Consider the following 6,424-nt stretch of genomic DNA (forward strand, 5'->3'; position numbering starts at 1 on the left):
ACCCTCAGCCACTGTACTGAACACCTGACATGAATGTTAGTTAACTGATTCTTAAGTAACTTTCAGTTGAAACTCCTATTCTGATCCAACTTCAAGCATCTTTAAACGCCTGCGAATGTTCTTTCTCTAAAATTTATTTAAAAAAAAAAAAATAGGAAGAGGTGAAGGCATCTGCTTTCGAAAGGCAGCGGCTAGAATAAGGTATCATGTCCCTTCTTCGGTACCACGTCCTCAAGGCAGAACTTTAGAATTTCTACATAAAAAATTTTTGCCTAAAATATTTTTTCAAGGCTTTAATGATATAGACAAGACTTAGTCAATTCGGAGAAAAGCTTGGGTCAAAAGCCCCAAATGGTATGTAAAAACTTACGGTTAAAATGACACATAAGGGTTTCAACTGAAAATTACCTAAGAATTGATTAACATACATGCCAAGTGATTGGTTATTTGTACACTATCCAGCTGGGGATGTTTTTCAATCTAAATTGGGCCTGGGAGAATATAATTTCTTTAGAACTAGCACTCAAAGGAAATACTGATAATAATAGTGTTATTATTAATTTCAACATGGGACCACTAGATTACCCTCTTAACTGCAAATACACCTCTTCTGCCTAAGATCTGAGAGCTATTTTAAAATCCAACCTTCCCAACTTTTCCTTACATTTTTATTAAACATGAATGAGCTTTCCAGTATATGAAGCTACAGTTTCATGCTTGAATTTTCTGAATCTTCTGTCACAGACACAGAAATGGGAACAAATTACTTTTACCAATTCTGTCCGTATTTGCCAGCATAGAGGCTAAAAGGCACTTTATCCTATGTGTCGAAGTCAAAGACTGGAACAGCTCACTGTCAGCTTCAGAAACCATTTTTTACGAGCGTGGCACACTGCCTCAAGCCAACTAAACACTAAAGCATGTTGGGCTGCCTAAACTGCAAATTATTTGGAATGTTCTCCATGTTTTGTGGTTGTGAAAGTACCTATTTTGTGGATCATCCATTTAAAATTACGGCCACATTTGACCTTAAACAAAAAATTCCCAGGAAACTGAAACTATAATTGACCAAGATCCCAACATTTCTGAAAGACCATGATCTCCGGCTCATAATCAAACATCTCAAATCTTATTTTTTAAAAGCCAAAGAGACACAACATAAACTCTGTGAAACACTTTACTGTCTGTTTCAAGTAAACACTAAGAACTCACCCTAAAATACACCTCATACTTGCCAAAAAAATAAAATAAAATTGCCCCCCGTAACAAAGGGCATGTGTGGCAAATATAAACATATATTTTTTAAAAATGCCTAGAAAATAAAGCAAAAACCTGTCTAAAAGATTATTTCATTTCTAATTTTCATACACATATGCTGCAATGTAGCAGCTTCAGGTGTGGAATGTGAGGAAGAAATACTCCAAAGCTTGTAGTGATTAGAGCACTGGATCATAGCTATTATTTTCCCAAGCATTAATGGGTACCTGTCTCAAATCAAATACTTAGGACATTGTTTCACAACTTGGGAGTGCCAAAACTTCCCAAGCTTTGCCTGGCATGCCTTTGAGATCTACTCTCTAAGTCTCAGGCCTATGGAGAATGCCCTGAAGGTCATTTTTGAAGTGTTAAAAAAGAAAACATCATATTGACAAGCCAATTTTTTCCTAGGGATTCTTCCACTGAAGATAAATTACTGAAGCATAAGAAATGCCTGGTTCAATCATCCACTGATGGGATAATTCAGTCCATTTTAATAAACATGTGGTTAAGATCATTGGCATATGGCTTCCTGGTCCAAGCCTTGTGCAAGAACAAGAACATGAGGGAAGATAGTATTTTTTAACTTAACTGATACTGATGAAATTGATGAAAATGCTGAAGAGATGACAAGCCTTAACAGGAAGTATTTTTAGCTTCTGATCTTTCATATCTGTGTTCCTGGTGCATGTATATTATCAAGTACCTGAACAGTTTTCCCTGTTTTAGATATACAGATATATAAATATGTAAGTATAGATAGATGTGGACTATTTAATTATATATATAAATTTGTGATATATATATATATAGTTTCAAAAAGAAGCATTGAGGGACACCTGGATCACTCAGTAGGTACAGCATACAATTCTTGATCTCAGGGTGGTGAGTTCAAGCCCCACGTTGGGTGTAGAGATTAATTTTTTTTAAAAAAAGCATCATTCATAAAACAATCTCTCACATCAAATAAACCATATATAAAATCTCAAAATTGTTAAATTTCCTAGAAAATTGTAAATTCTAGGAACTAAGTCCCATTCACCTTGGAACCCCAAATTCTTACTGAACGCAGTTCTCTCTTGTCTGGACTCAAGCAAACTTAAGGTAAAGTGGTAACTTCAGTTAGGATCTTAAGTATGTGACTTTTTCTAAACAAATTTTTTCCCAAGAACATTCAGTTTGCTGTCAATTTTCAGAAAATGCTGGGATGGTGAGTTCTAAGTTTCAGTTCTGGTATACTTGAGAGCAAAGTAACAAAATTTTGCTCAGAGATAAAAATTTACATACCTAACAAGATGTTATAATATTAATGATTATCCTGTAACGATTTCCTTTCAAAACTTCACCACCGCAAATGTTTCCTATAATACTCCCTCTCTATTTTGGTAGTATTTTTTCACAAAGAGATTATCTGTAACGCATATAACTGAGAATTTAAATACTTATGACATTCTTTTCTTTAAACAAGCTCCCACATTCTATTTTAATTGTTTAAAATAATCTGGATGATGCAATCAATTATATCACTAAAACTTTGGCTATGCAACACTTCACAAAATGTAGGGACTTTTCATCAGCATCTTTGATTTGCTACTGACATCAGATGTACACAGTGTGAGTGGAGACGACAGAAAGAGGAGTAGACAGGTGTAGTAGAGACTTGGAGGTGTGAGAAAATGGGCTTCCTTCACCCACAGGACACATGAAAAAAGAAAACTTACCCATTTGTGTAATAAATGTACTCATATATTAGGTTTCATCAAATAATTACACGAATTACATACCTTATCCAGGGGTAAAATTGTCTGAAGTAATGTTGGATTATGCAAGAAACATCAGGGTTTGTTTTTGGTTTTGGGTTTTTTTTTTATGATTCTTAAAAATACTACCCTTAAAATTAGTTGGAGCCTTTTAATCTAACACATAATGAAAACCACATTCAATAAGCAAATAAATAAAGCGAAAATCCTATTTTAAAAAGGTACAGTTAAAACCTTGCCGGAAAAAAAAAAACAAAACTGCATACCTACTACGGGGGATACCTGTATTCCATAAGTGTCCAGACAAAATCTAAATATCTTACCAGAGACGAAAGGATCAGTTTGAAATTTTGGGTCAGACCTAGAGGGCATATCATAAAGATATATCTCTGGGGGGGTTTGTACTTGTCTGTGTATGTTTAGTACGTCAAGGATATTAGAGAGGAGAAGGAGAAGGAGAAGGAGAAGGAGAAGGAAAGAAAGAATGTTTCAAAAGGGGCGGGGAAGAGAGGACTAAAATCAGGGCGACGCTGAAAACCGACCAGGGCTGAAAGACAGACACACAGCGCCGCAAGCTTACCCACATGTAAGAGGCAAGCTCTTAGAACTGTTAGAGCTCCCGGGGAGCTTCCGGACTTGGGCAAACGCGGTCCATTTCACGCCTAAACAGGGACGAGAGCACAGTGTAAAAGTTCAAGAGGATTCCATCCCCTTCCTCTCACTCCTGGCACTTAGCTTCTGGAGGAGAAAGCCCCGCCGAGCAAAAGCTGGCGCTGGGGGCCAACCTGCAACCGCCCAGTTTCCTAGAAGGCCCAACTGTTCCAGCGGGCAGGGGATGGCGCCAGGGGGCGCCGGGAGGCGAGGCAGGCGGCACCCAGGGAAACCGAGTCCCGGTCGGGCCCCCACCGTGCGGCGCGGGCTGCCGCAAAACCTTCCCGAAAACCCGAGCCTCTCCTGCACAACTTCGGTCTAAGCAAGCTGCTTCTCCGCCGCCACTCCGCCCGACAGCACCGCCTCCCCAGCGCCGCGGAGCGACGCGCTCCCGGCGGGTGGCTACCTGTCCGGGGGGCCGCGGACCCCAAGTCTCACCTCATACAAAGGGCTGCGCGCGGGCGCCTGCAGCAGAGCCCAGGGAGCATGGCCCCCTCCAGTCCCTCCCGGAACTTTCCTGACATAGCACTTCTCTCCGCTGCAGAAAACGACGCTTCGAGGCAGAGGAGGAGGAGGAAGAGGAGGAGGCGGTGTGGCGACCCAGGCGGCGGCGGCGGCGGCGGCGGCGGGAGCTGGAGCAGAAAGTGAGGAGCATCGCGGGCGAGCGCCGCCGCCTCCCAATCTGCCGAGGGGTTCCCGCCCCCAGGGTAACCAAAGCTCCCTCTTAAAGGCGCCCGCCGCGTTTCAGGACGTGAGGGCTGGGGGAGGAGGGGAGAGGGGGCGGAGGCAAGTAAAGAGGGAGGGGGCAGGCGGAGACTCTCCGATTCTGGAGGGAGGCCGCCGTCCAGCCTGCCCCAGGGTTGCTGCGCTCGCGGGTTTCCGGCCGCTCCTCCTGCTCCTCGCGGTGTCTGGTCGCCCCTTCGCCTGGGCAAAGGTAGGACAAGTGCTGGCACCCAGCACCCGAGCGCCGCTCCCGCCGCTGGCTTGTGCCCCACCATTGCCCTGGAACGTAGCCCAGTCTCCTAACCGCCCCCATCCTTTTAGGGTCCTGCCTTCCTGACCCCCACCGCAGCGCCGCTGTCGTCCGCGCCCCCAAAGCCCTTGTGCGCCGCTGGCGACTGCCCAGTGGAATTGCGTTCCCTCACGTGTGTCAGGCATGTCCTCTCTATCTTCCACACAGTGGTGAGGGTCTCCCCGGGAGCGCTGAACACTGAAATAACCAAAGGCCAGGCCAGTAGGGTCCCCAGACTGACCTCTGAAAGTGTCACTGGCAAATGGCATGGGAAATTTACCAAATGTCCTGCTTTGCCCTATGCTTTGTTCTCTTCCAATGGCCAATTGCCAGATGGCCTCCAACTGGATTACTAGAACAGTTGACTTTCATCAACAGAGATTAGTTGTAAAGATCCCCAAACTCAGAAAGGCTCTCCTGAAAAGATACCACCTTAAGACCTAAATGACGCTGGGAAATATTGCTTTCAAGTGACAAGTGATACTATTTTTCCAACTATCATCAACATTTGTGATCACTGCCGAGACCACAGTGGGGTATGCGCAGTGTGGAGATGCCCCAGAGACACACAGCATCAGCAGCCATCAGCCTTAGGAACAGACCACGGTAACAGTGGGTGTGGGCAGCAGAGAGCTTCTTTTTCTACCTCATGCCTCCAGCTCTTGCTTCTTAGTACCTTGGGGCCTCAGGATAGGGTGTCATTTGTATCCTGGTACCCTGCACAGTGTCCTCTGGCTGACCTGGAGATGGGCCCTCAATTCAAGGTGAAGATCCAGCCTGGGCTACAAAGAACTCCCCCGACCCCCGCCAGGGGATGGACTCAGAGGGAGTGGTAGTTTCTCCATGCACACAAAAGCACCAGCATCAAAGAGCCTGAGACTGGACGTCAGTTCTTCCTCTCCTGCCACCTGCAGCTGCATAACAAGCACATGCTGACTTGTGGAGGAAGAGGACAAGGAGACAATGTGCAAATGATTGGAGCAACTTCTTTTACAATGCGGAGCAGAAATATGCCTTGGGCTCTCTAGAAGCAGGAGACTGTGGTCGTTGAGCCATGGTCCTTGATCATGACCTGAGCCAAAATCAAGAGTCAGAGATTTGATTGAACCACCCAGGTGCCCCAGGAGATATCTTCCTATTATGATAAACTCCAATATAGTCAGGATAATTGGATGTAATAAACACCCAACTCAAAGTGACTTAAGAAAACCTACAGTGGAAGAGGTTAGAATGTATTGGCTCACATGTTTAAAAAGCCAAGAGTAGATCTGGGGGTGTTTTAAAAAAAAGGAGAAGAAGAAGAGGAGGAGGAAGAAGGAGAAGAAATTGTTTTTTAAATCTTTTTTTTTTCTCCAGATGCTCAAAGAATGTTAGGACTCCATTTCTCTCCATATTGTGGCTGTGCTTTCATTGGACTAGTTTTGTTTTCTCTAATAAGGGCCTAGACTGACAGCCCCAGCATTAATTTCTCCTCCCACCTCCTTAGCAAATGATCCCACTAGCAAGGAATAAGTCTTATTGGACTAACTTGGGTCCTACACTCATCTCTGAACTAAGCATTATAACTGTGGGTTTGAACATACCCTGCAGATTGGGGTCACTTGACTGTCCGAAAAAGATCAAGGGAGCTTTAGTGTCCACCACACCCCCCCCCCCACACACACACGTAAATCACATGAACTGAGTGGGAGAGAGGAGGTTTCCCGAAGGAAAATTTGTTTTGCTAACAAAGAGAAAATGAATG

This window comes from Panthera uncia, assembly GCF_023721935.1.
Source record: "Panthera uncia isolate 11264 chromosome B2 unlocalized genomic scaffold, Puncia_PCG_1.0 HiC_scaffold_24, whole genome shotgun sequence".
NCBI classification, from domain to species: Eukaryota; Metazoa; Chordata; class Mammalia; order Carnivora; family Felidae; genus Panthera; species Panthera uncia.